Source organism: Chiloscyllium plagiosum, chromosome 14 (genome assembly GCF_004010195.1).
Source record: "Chiloscyllium plagiosum isolate BGI_BamShark_2017 chromosome 14, ASM401019v2, whole genome shotgun sequence".
NCBI lineage: Eukaryota > Metazoa > Chordata > Chondrichthyes > Orectolobiformes > Hemiscylliidae > Chiloscyllium > Chiloscyllium plagiosum.
In genome coordinates this window covers 77,835,885-77,848,180 of record NC_057723.1, presented here as the reverse complement: position 1 = coordinate 77,848,180, position 12,296 = coordinate 77,835,885, and positions in this window count along the sequence as shown.

The following is a 12,296-nucleotide window of genomic DNA, read 5'->3' as shown; positions in this document are numbered from 1 at the left end:
CCCAAAGACCAGAATCTTCATTGCTGCAGTGTGGCCAGGTGCTAATGTAGCTGGGCCACCCAACTCCAGAGAAAGTTCCAAGTCAGCCGCAGTGGCTGCCAGGTTCAGAGGTGGACTGTTTAAAAGGCCCATCTCTGTGCAGTGGGACCTCATCTCAGTCGGAATAAAAAGAGAAAGGTCCTCCAGGCCTTATCCCCCACACTCACATATTTTCTCTGCAACATTTCTATCCGTTCTCAACCATCATGTCCTTATGCGAGGATAATGATATTTTTGATCTCATCAGCCTGCTACAAAGTATTTCCAGAGTTTAGCGAGGGTAACTATGGCTTCGTCTTTCCACGAGACAGAACAGAGTGCAAGATTATGTAACATTACACCACTTCTGCTATGGTTTATACTGTGTACAACACATCACACATTTAGAATGAACCCTGTCATACTACAAATATATATCTCCCAAAATGACCCCCATGACCCTTCATGCCCCTCATACCAGATTATGACACTTCCAATACTGTCATTTTGATGCATTATAGTTTATAGCTGAAACTGCAAGTAATGGAAACCGCTTAATTTTGTATTACTAAACATTGTGAAATTGACAGTAGATATCAGTGAACTGGAGGCATCAACCAAGCTGGGGTTCAGGTATTTCAAAAAAGTAATGGATGTCTGGCCACTCCACCAAGAATACATAATGAGGCTTCTACTTTGTTATATCTTTTCTTCTGGACTATAGTTAAAATGACACCAGCAACCCTCCAAAAACTTCTTTGTAAGTTGAAATCATGAGTATCACCAGGCTATGCAATCATTGGAGGATATAACTGTTTGAAACAATCCTATTTCCACTGTACTTTACTTTCCAATAAGAGAAACTAGATAAGAATGAAGAACACTGAACTGAAATGATACCTAACTCAGTAAGGAGCAGAAACTTACACTCCAAACAACCCCACCACCCTGTGGCCAAACACTTCAACTCCCCCTCCCACTCCACTAAGGACATGCAAGTACTGGGCCTCCTCCACCCCAAATCCAAGCCTCATGACCCCTCATCTTCCACCTTGGGACCCTGAGACCACATGGCATCAACATCGATTTCACCAGTTTCCTCACCTCCCCTCCCCCACCTCATCCCAGATGCAACCCTCCAACTCGGCACTGTCCTCTTGAACTGTTCTACCTGTCCATCTTCCTTCCCACTTATCTGCTCCGACCTATCACCATCACCCTCCCCCCAACTCCATCTACCAATTGCCTTCCTAGCTACCTTCCCCTCAGCACCACTCCCACCTTCCTATTTATTTCTCAGCCCACCCGCTCCTTGCTTCATTCCTGATGAAGGGCTTATGCCCAAAACATCGATTCTCCTGCTCCTCAGATGCTGCCTCACCAGCTGTGCTTTTCCGGCAACAGACTTTTTGACAAGGATCCGGAATAGATGAGCTATCTCAACTCATATTGAGGTCCTCACCATCTTTGAAAATTGGTCTTAGAATAATTTGATTCACTCTACATTATATTAAATATAACAAAAAGCACTGGATTTAGCTTAGGCTAAGGGTCTGAGGCTCCCCCCTTGGGTTCTAGTCTCTCCTACTATTGCAAACATCATCTCCACGTCCACTCTATCCATGTCTCTCAAAATTCTGTAAGTCTCAGTTAGATCTCGCCTCATCCTTCTAAACTCCACTGAGTACAGATGCGGAGTCCTTAACCACTCTTCATATGGCAAGCTCTTCATCTCTGCGATCATTCTTTATGAACATTCTCTGGAACTGCCCCCAATGCCAGCATGTCCTTCCTTAGATACGTGGCCCAAAACTGCTCGCAATGTTTCAAATGTGGTCTGACCAAAGTCTTATACAACCTCAGCAGCACATCTCTGCTCTTGTATTCCAGTCTTCTTGAAATGAATGGTAACACTACATTTGCCTTCCTAAAGGCCAACTGAACCTTAAGAGAATCCTGAACTTGGACTCCCAAGTGCTTCAGATTTCTGAAGCCTTTCCACAGTTAGAAATTAGTCTATGCCTCTATTCTTCCTACCAAATTGCATAACCTCACACTCTCCCATATTGTATTCCATCTGCCATTACTTTGCCCACTCTCCTAGCCTGTCCATGTCCTTCTGCAACCTCCCAGATTCCTCACTACTACTTGCCCCTTCACCTAATGTTAGGTCATCTGAAAACTTACCAACAACGCCCTCAGTTCCATTGTCCAGATCGTTAATGTGCAACATGAATAGCTGTGGTCCCAACATGGACCCCTGTAAAGCTCCTCTAGTGACTAACTGCCATCCTGAAAAAGACCCCTTTATCCCCATTCTCTGCCTTCTGTCAGTCAACCAAGCTTGCCAGTATACATGTCAGTACCTTGCTTCTGATACTGTGGCCTATTATCTTATTCAGCTGCCTCCTTTGCAGCACTTTGTCAAAGTCCTTCTGGAAATCAAAACATATCATGTCCATCGACTCTCCTTTTTCTGCCTCCCGAATTTCCCTCAGAAACTCCTGCCATTGCTGCTTTACCACCTTCTCTGCTGGACTCGCTTTCCAATCTACTCTGGCTATATCCTCCCTCATGTGTTTATAGTTACCTTCACTCAATTGTAATACCATTACATCTGATTCCAGCTTCTCCCTCTCAAACTGCAGGGTGAATTCTATCATATTATGGTCACTAGTTCCTTGGGATTCCTTCACCTTGACATCCCTAATCAAGTCTGTCTTGTTTACATCACCAAATCCAGAATTGGCTATTTCCTAGTGAGGTCTATCACCAGCTGCTCCATAAAAATCATCTTGTAGATATTTCATGAAGTTCTTTTCTCGAGATCTGTTGCCAGATCTTTATTTACACAGTCCAACTGCATATTGAGGCCCCCCTTGATTATTGTAATAGTGTCTTTCTTACATGTCTTTTTCAATCTCCTGATTAATTTATTTCCCCACATCCTGACTACTGCTAGGATGCTTGTACACCACGCCCATCAGCGTCTTTTCTCCTTTGTGTTTCCTCAACTCTACCCACACAGATGCTACATCTTCCAAACACTATATCACTTCTTTCCATTGATTTAATTTCATTTCTTGCTAATAAGGTAACCCCTTCTGTTCAGCCTATTTGCCTGTCCTTTCAATAGGAGAAAGTGAGGACTGCAGATGCTGGAGATCGGAGCTGAAAATGTGTTGCTGGAAAAGCGCAGCAGGTCAGGCAGCATCGAAGGAGCAGGAGAATCGACGTTTCGGGCATGAGCCCTTCTTCAGGAAGGATTCCTGAAGAAAGGCTCATGCCCAAAACGTCGATTCTCCTGCTCCTTGGATGCTGCCTGTCCTTTCAATAGGACATATATTCTTGAATATTTAGTTCCCTGATCCCCTTGCAGCCACATCTCTGTGATACTCACATTATCGTACCTATCAATTTCGATCTGCACTAAAGCTCATTTACCTTGTTTCATATACTGCATGCATTTAAGTACAACACTCTCAATCCTGCATTGATTGCTCCCCACCGTCTCAAAGTTGTCCCCTCATCTGCAATGCCTGAAGTAGATTTCTGACCCACTCTTTGTTCAACTATTTGTTCTGGAACCTTTAAATCGGCTCTGCTGAGCACCCCCCTTTTTCCATAGCTTTCATGTAACTGAACATCCCCCACCCCCAAAATCCTGCTCTATATGGAGAACTTGTCTGGAACTTACATCCATAGCCATGCTGTCTCAATGCCTCTACATCACTGGACATCGACCCCTCTATGTAGAAACCTGGCTAGCTATATTCTTTCCACAAATCCAATCTAGTCAATTACTGCCCCATTAGTCTATTCTCAATCATCAAATGATGGAAGGGGTTATTGCCATTACTAACAAGTGGCATATACTCAGCAGTAACCAGCTCACTGATGGTCAGTTTGGCTTCCACCAGTCCATTCAATGCAAACCTGATTATAGCTTTGGCCTAATTATGGGCAAAGAGCAAATTAAAGAACTGACTTTTCTTGACACCAAGGCACCATTTGACTATGGCATCAAGGAACACTGAGAAATTTGAAGCAAATGAAAATCAGGAACAGCTCTTCACTGATAAAGTCAGACTTAACACAAATGAAAATGGATGTGTTACGACACGGGATAAACTCTCCTGCTTACTGTAAAACAACAACATAGAAAAGATCTATCCCATGCAGTAATCTGTGAAAATTCGAGAGGCCAAGAACTATTTAAAGTAAAAATTAACAGCACTACTTCTTAAAGTATAACAGAGAATAATTAATTAACAACTATTTACAACTCCTCTCTACCTATATTTTACCTTCCCTTCTATAATACTAATCCAATAAAACTTCCGATTACAATTTACAAAACAAAACTTCTTATCTCAAAACCAGGCAGCTTTCAGTTTTCTATGTGTTCCGGTCGTCTTTTCTTCTTGGTGATTCTGCTTCCTGGGCTACTGATCGATAAAGGTACCTTTCAAGAGAGCTATTTTTTTCAGGCGGTCTTTACATCATGGTAGCTTGGCAGTTCTCCTCTCAACTGATCAATCTTCCCCCGGTCTTATACCCCCAAGGCACTGGATTGGGTCATTGGCTTTTCAGATTGGCAATATACTAAATTCAAACTGGATTGGAGTTTGGTATTTTTTTGGGGTATAATTTAAACTGATTGGCATAATTCAAATATGTTTTGTTGTTTCCAGGCAACCAGCTACCCTAGCTACCCCAGTAGCTGGAGCACATGTCACTTTGTATCTTTTTTTTCAGAACACTTGGTGCTGTCAGGTAGTTTTTGCTAGCTTTTAACTCTCTTGAAGGTACAGTACACCCACATCTTCACAACAGACAACGGTTGATGTTGAAGACATATCATCTCAGTTCCAGGACACCACAAGGGTTGGTGTCCTTGCCCAATAATCTTCAGCTGTTTTATCATTGATCTTCCATCAGGAGCAGAGATGCTCCTGATGATCACACAGTACTATTTGCAAGTGTTCAAATATGAAGCAATCTATGCTTGCAGGGATAAAGACTTCAATATTTAAACTTGGGCTTATAAGTAGCAAGTATTATTCATGCTAGTGGAAATGCCAAGCAATGAATATCTCCAACAATTAATAATCTAAACATTTCATCTTGACATTCAATGGCATTACTTTGAATGCCCCATCATCAACATTTTGAGCATCAGGATTTGGGACTAAAAATCTCTATAGAAACATGGAATGATATTTGGGAAAACGCTAGAAGAATTACTATCTGTAACAGAACCCAGGCTATCCAGCTGAAGATACTTCATAGGGCCCATATAGCACCGGTTCGATTGGCAAAATTTAAGGCAGGAGCATCTCCAACGTGTCCCAAATGTAAAATAGAGGTGGGCACTCTTGTACATTGCCTATGGACCTGTCATAAGATCCGTAGATATTGGACTAAAGTAGCAAGTACCCTGACAGGAACGGAAATTAAAGTGGACCCTGTATCTCTCCTTTTGGGCTTTTCGAACTTTCCCTCCCTGGACATGTACGGGAAGAGACTATTTTCTATTCTCTCTTTCTGTGCAAGGAAAAATATTTTGGTGAATTGGATGGCTGATGGCCCCCCTGGACTTTCAAATTGGCACAGATTAATTATGGAATGTATTCCCCTGGACTTCCTTACAAATATGGTGCACCGAAAGACCGAATTATTTTATAAAATATGGCAGCCCTTCTTGAATTACATAAATACAGATATTTCGGCTATCTTAACAAGGGCTTTTATTTAATTGAGTTTACAAACCTGGCTGGTCCGGGGCCCCTTAGGAGAGGAATCCCGCACGAATACGGTTTTATTACATTTGATGTTAACACATTCCGAGCATGTAAGAGACTTAAATATACACTCTGGTTAGTTGTAGGTTAGATTAGTAGATAGTTGAGTTTTGTGGGTTTTTTTTCCTTTTTCGGTATTTTTTCTTTTGTTAAATTTTGGCTATTGTATATTTGATTTAATTGTATATCAATGTTTGTATTTGAGAGTTTTGTTTATTTTTGTAAACTTGTAAAAATGCTAAATCTCGAATAAAAATATCAATATAAAAAAAAACATTTTGAGCAATTACCTTTGACCAAAAACGTAACCAGATGAGCCATGGGAGTACTATGGTGACAAAAGCAGGTTAAATGGAGGAAATTCTTTCATCCCCTGACTCCTCCAAAACTATCAATAATCTAGAAGGTAGATGTCAGAGGTGTGACAATCTACTCCCCACTTACTTGGATGATTCCAACTCCAATAACACTGAGGAAGCTTGACACCACCCAGGACAAAGCAGCTAATAAGAGTCATAGGGCCGTACAGCACAGAAACAGATACTTCGGTCCAACTCGTCCATGCCGAACAGATATCCCAACCTAATCCAGTCCCATTTGCCAGCATCCGGCTCATAACCCTCTAAACCATTCCTATTCATATACCCATCCATATGCCTTCTAAATAATGCAATTGTACCAGCCTCCACCACTTCCTCTGGCAGCTCATTCCATATACGTACCACCCTCTGCATGAAAAGGTTGTCCTTAAGGTACCTTTTATATCTTTCCCCTCTCACCCTAAACCTATGCTCTCTAGTTCTGGACTCCCCCAACCCCAGAGAAAAGAATTTGTCTATTTATCCTATCCATGCCCCTCATGATTTTATAAACCTCTATAAAGGTCATGCCTCAGCCTTCAATGGTCCAGGGAAAACAGCCCCAGCCCGTTCAAACTCTCCCTGTAGCTCAAATTATCCAACCCTGGCAACATTCTTGTAAATCTTTTCTGAACCATTTCAAGTTTCACAACATCTTTCCGTTAAGGAGACCAGAGTTGCATGCAATATTCCAACAGTGGCCTAACCAATGTCCTGTACAGCCGCAAAATGACCTCCCAACTCCTATACTCAATGCTCTGATCAATAAAGGAAAGCATACCAAACACCTTCTTCACTATCCTATTTACCTGCGACTCCACTTTCAAGGAACTATGAACCTGCACTCCAAGGTCTCTTTGTTCAGCAACAATCCCAAGGACCTTACCATTGAGTGTGTAAGTCCTGCTAAGATTTGCTTTCCCAAAATGAAGCACCTCACATTTATCTAAATTAAACTCCATCTGCCACTCCTCAGCTCATGGGCCCATCTGATCAAGATCCCGTTGTAATCTGAGGTAACCTTCTTCACTGTCTGCTACATCTCCAATTTTGGTGTCATCTGCAAACTTACTAATTATACCTCCTATGCTCATATCCAAATCATTTATATAAATGACGAAAACTAGTGGACCCAGCACCGATCCTTGTGGCACTCCACTGGTCACAGGCCTCCAGTCTGTAAAACAATCCTCCGCCACCACCCTCTGTCTTCTACCTTTGAGCCAGTTCTGTATCCAAATGGCTAGTTCTCCCATGAAATCTAACCTTGCTAACCAGTCTCCCACGCAGAACCTTGTTGAATATCTTATGAAGTCCATACAGATCGCATTAACCACTCTGCCGTCATCAATCTTCTTTGTTACTTTTTCAAAAAACTCAATCAATCAATCGCGAGACATGATTTCCCACGCACAAGCCATGTTGACTATCCCTAATCAGTCCTTGCCTTTCCATATAAGTGTAAATCCTGTCCCTCAGGATTCCTTCCAACAACTTGCCCATCATCAACATCAGGCTCACCGGTCTATAGTTCCCTGGCTTGTCCTTACCACCTTTCTTAAAGAATGGTACCACGTTAGTCAACCTCCAGCCTTCTGGCACCTCACCTGTGACTATCGATGATACAAATATCTCAGCAACGGGCCCAGCAATCACTTCTCTAGGTTCCCACAGAGTTCTAGGGTACACCTGATCAGGTCCTGGGGATTTATCCACCTTTATGTGTTTCAAGACATCCAGCACTTCCTCCTTTATCTGATTCTGTAACTTGGTCGGAATTTCAAATACCACCGCAAACATTCACCCCCTCCATCACTGGGACATAATGGCAGCAATGTTCATCATCTGCAAGATGTAATGCAACAATACGCTAAGGTTCTTTCAACAGCACATACCAAGCCTGCAATCTAGAAGAACAAAAGCAACAAAATATATGGGAACCCCAATATCCGCAAGTCCCTCTCCAAATCAAATCTTTGACATTATATCATTATACCTTAAATGTTGTGAGTCAAAATCCTGGAATTCTTTCCTTAACAAAATTATGGGTTTACCTACAGTATATCTGCATCCTGCAGCTCAATGACTGACATTGGAATGTACTTCCATGAGTGCTCGCACAGAAATCAAACTCCGAATCATTCTTCAATCCTCTCTAAAGCATATGAGGAAATGGGCCTTTCACTAAACTAAGGTCCTCATTCAATTCACTCCCACAGTGCACCCCCAATCAGATCAACTGCAGGATCCTGAGAAATGGGGGCATTTTCTCTATAGAACATAGAAAATTACAGCACAGTAGAGGCCCTTCAGTACTCGATGTTGCACTGACCTTAGATTAGATTAGATTACTTACTGTGTAGAAACAGTCCCTTCGGCCCAACAAGTCCACACCGACCTTCCGAACAGCAACCCACCCAGACACTTTCCCCTACATTTACCCCTTCACCTTACACTATGGGCAATTTAGCATAGCCAATTCACCTGACCTGCACATCTTTGGACTGTGGGAGGAAACCGGAGCACTTGGAGGAAATCCACACAGACACGGGGAGAATGTGCAAACTCCACACAGACAGGAATTGAACCCGGGTCTCTGGCACTGTGAGGCAGCAATGCTAACCACTGTGCCACCATGCCGCCCATGACCTGTGGAACCAATCTGAAGCCCATCTATCCTACACTATTCCATTTTTTATCCATATGTTAATCCAATGACCATTTAAATGCTTTTAAAGTTGGCGGGTCTACTACAGTTTGCAGGCAGTGCATTCCATGCTCCTAAAGTTATGTCCCCTCATGCTAGCCATCACCATCCAAGGAAAAAGGTTCTTACTGTCCACCCTGTCTAACCCTCTGATTATCTTATATGTCTCAATGAAGTCACCTCTCAACCTTTTTCTCTCTAATAAAAACAGCTTCAAGTCCCTCTGCCTTTCCTCATATGACTTTCCCTCCATACCAAGCAACATCCTAGTAAACTAACTCTGAGCCCTTTCCAATGTTTCCACATTCTTCCCATAATGCAGTGACCAGAACTGCATGCAATTCGCCAAGTGCTGCTGCACCAGAGTTTTGTACAACTGCAACATGACCTCATGGTTCCGAAACTCAATCCCTTTACCAACAAAAGCTAACACACCGTATACTTTCTTAACAACCCTATCAGCCTGGGTGGCAACTTTCAGGGATCTATGTACATGGGCACCGACATCTCTCTGCTCATCTACACTGCCAAGAATCTTACCATTCACCCAGTACTCTTTATTCCTGTTGCTCATTCCAGAGTGAGTCACCTCACACGTTTCCACATTAAACTCCATTTGACACCTCTCAGCCCAGCTCTGCAGCTTATCTATATCCCTCTGTAACCTACAATGTCCTTCTCCACTGTCTACAACTCCACCAACATTAGTTTCATCCGCAAATTTACTGACCCACCATTCTACACTTTCTTCCAGGTCATTTATAAAAATGACAAACAGCAGTGGACCCAAAACAGATTCTTGCAGTACACCACTAGTAACTGAACTCCAGGATGAACATTTCCCATCAACCACCACCCTTTATCTTCTTTCAGCTGCCAATGTCTGATCCAAACTGCTAAAGCACCCTCAATCCCATGCCTCCGTATTTTGTGCAACAGCCCATCGTGGGAAACCTTATTAAATGCCTTACTGAAATCCATATACACCATATCAATTGCATTACCCTCATCCACCTGTCTGGTCACCTTCTCAAAAAACTCAATAAGGTTTGTAAGGCACGACCTACTCTTCACAAAACTGTATCAACTATCCCTAATCAACTTATTCATTTCTAGATGATTATAAATCCTATCTGTTATAACCCTTTCCAACAGATTGTTCACAACCAAAGTAAGGCTCACTGATCTATAATTACCAGGGTTGTCTCTACTCCCCTGCTTGAACAAGGGGACATTTGCTATCCTCCAGTCTTCTGGCACTATTCATGTAGACAATGACTCTGCCAAAGGCTCTGCAATCTCCTCCCTGGCTTCCCAGAGAATCCTAGGATAAATTCCGTCTGGCCCAGGGGACTTATCTATTTTCACACTTTCCAGAATTGTCAACACTTCCTCCTTGTGAACCTCAATCCAGCCTAGTCTAGTAGCCTGTATCTCAGTATTCTCCTCAACAACATTGGTATTCACACTGGAAAAAGACAATGAAAAATATTCATTTATCATTTCTCCTATCTCCTTCAACTCCACGTACAACCTCCCACTACTGTCCTGATTGGTCCTAATCTTACTGTAGTCAGTCTTTTATTCCTGATATACCTGTAGAAAGCTTTAGGGTTTTTCTTGATCCTATCTGCCAACGACTTCTCATGTCCCCTCCTGGCTCTTCTTAGTTCTCTTTTGCCTGGCTAGCTTCTATGTTGGGCGCCTCTTCTTGAAAATGCTAACAAAATTCATCATCAACTGCAAAATGTTAAATCAGCCCTTGGCAAACTAAGCAAAGAGCAATTGAAAACCAGGATCTCAAGCTTAAGACTAAGGTAGTTGTTTACCAGAAAAAAGGGAGTTGAATATTATGGGCCCATATCGCACAATCCTGCATTGGATTAACTAATTTCTTCTTTAATGAGTGCTGTTCATGTAATATCAAACTTAATGTTTATTCTTTTTGGGTTTATCATTTTAAGTATGGCATTCATCTCATCAGCTATTAAAAGATCCCTAAAATGTACTGTACTGCCATTGCATCCATACTTTAACAGATATCTCACATCAACAGCAATTCAACAGTTTTTGGAATTGTAATTTATTAATACACATTTTAAGTGAGAAGGACAACTGAATAAGGAGCTGCCTAATACTACAACGGATGCATCCATTATAGTGGTAACAGTGTGCAGAATGATCGAGTGAAAATATGAGGAAATTCACAGTGTTAAAGCTTCTCTGTCATTTCAATATACTGATCCTGAATCTCTGAAAAACATTATTAGTTAGCACCCACTTGTGGACATAATGTGTAAAAACACACAGCAATGTTGCAAATAATTCATTTAACAATTGTTAGGTTCAACTGAACAAAGCATGCATGGCATAAGCATGTACATTTGCCTGTTGGGAGAATGGCTTGACACTTAGCAGCAACAAAATGTACGTTTATAGCATTGTGAAGCTGCTAAACATCCTGAGGTGCACACAGTCCATGCACTGTGCTCTCTCCAGAAGGGCCCACATGTGGATGTCCCATGCATGCAGTGAAACAGCTGAGACAATGCTGCCCTAACAGCAGAAAGCCCCATTATACCATGTTGCCTGTACAGTGTCCTTATTGAAAACTGGCTACAAGATGGTGAGGCCATACTGGATTTGGTTCTGGGTAACGAACCAGGCCAGGTGTTAGAATTGGAGGTAGGTGAGCACTTTGGGGACAGTGACCACAATTCGGTGACTTTTACTCTAGTGATGGAGAGGGATAAGTGTGCACTGCAGGGCAAGAATTATAGCTGGGGGCAGGGAAATTATGATGTGTTGAGGCACGACTTAGGATGCATGGCTTGGAAAAGTAGGCTTCAAGGGAAGGGCGTAATTGATATGTGGAGCTTATTCAAGGAGCCACTATTGAGTGTCCTTGATAAGTATGTGCCCGTCAGGCAGGGAGGAAAGGGTCGTGTGAGGGAGCCGTGGTTTAATAAGGAATTGGAATCCCTTGTTAAAGGGAAGAGGGCGGTCTATGTAAAGATGAGGCGTGAAGGTTCAATTGGGGCGATTGAGAGTTACAAGGTAGCCAGGAAGGATCTGATGAGAGAGCTAAGAGCAGCAAGGAGGGGACATGAAAGGTCCTTAGATGGTAGGATTAGGGAAAACCCTAAGGCTTTCTATAGGTATGTCAGGAATAAAAGAATGACTAGGGTAGAAATAGGTCCAGTCAAGGATAGTAGTGGGAAGTTCCGTGTGGAAGCTGAAGAGATTGGGGAGACACTGAATGAATACTTTTCATCAGTATTCAATCAGAAACAGGACATTGTTGTCAATGTGAGTACTGAGTCACAATTAAGTAGAATGGATGGCTTTGAGGTATATAGGGAAGAGGTGTTGGAAATTCTGGAAAGGGTGAAAATAGATAAATCCCCT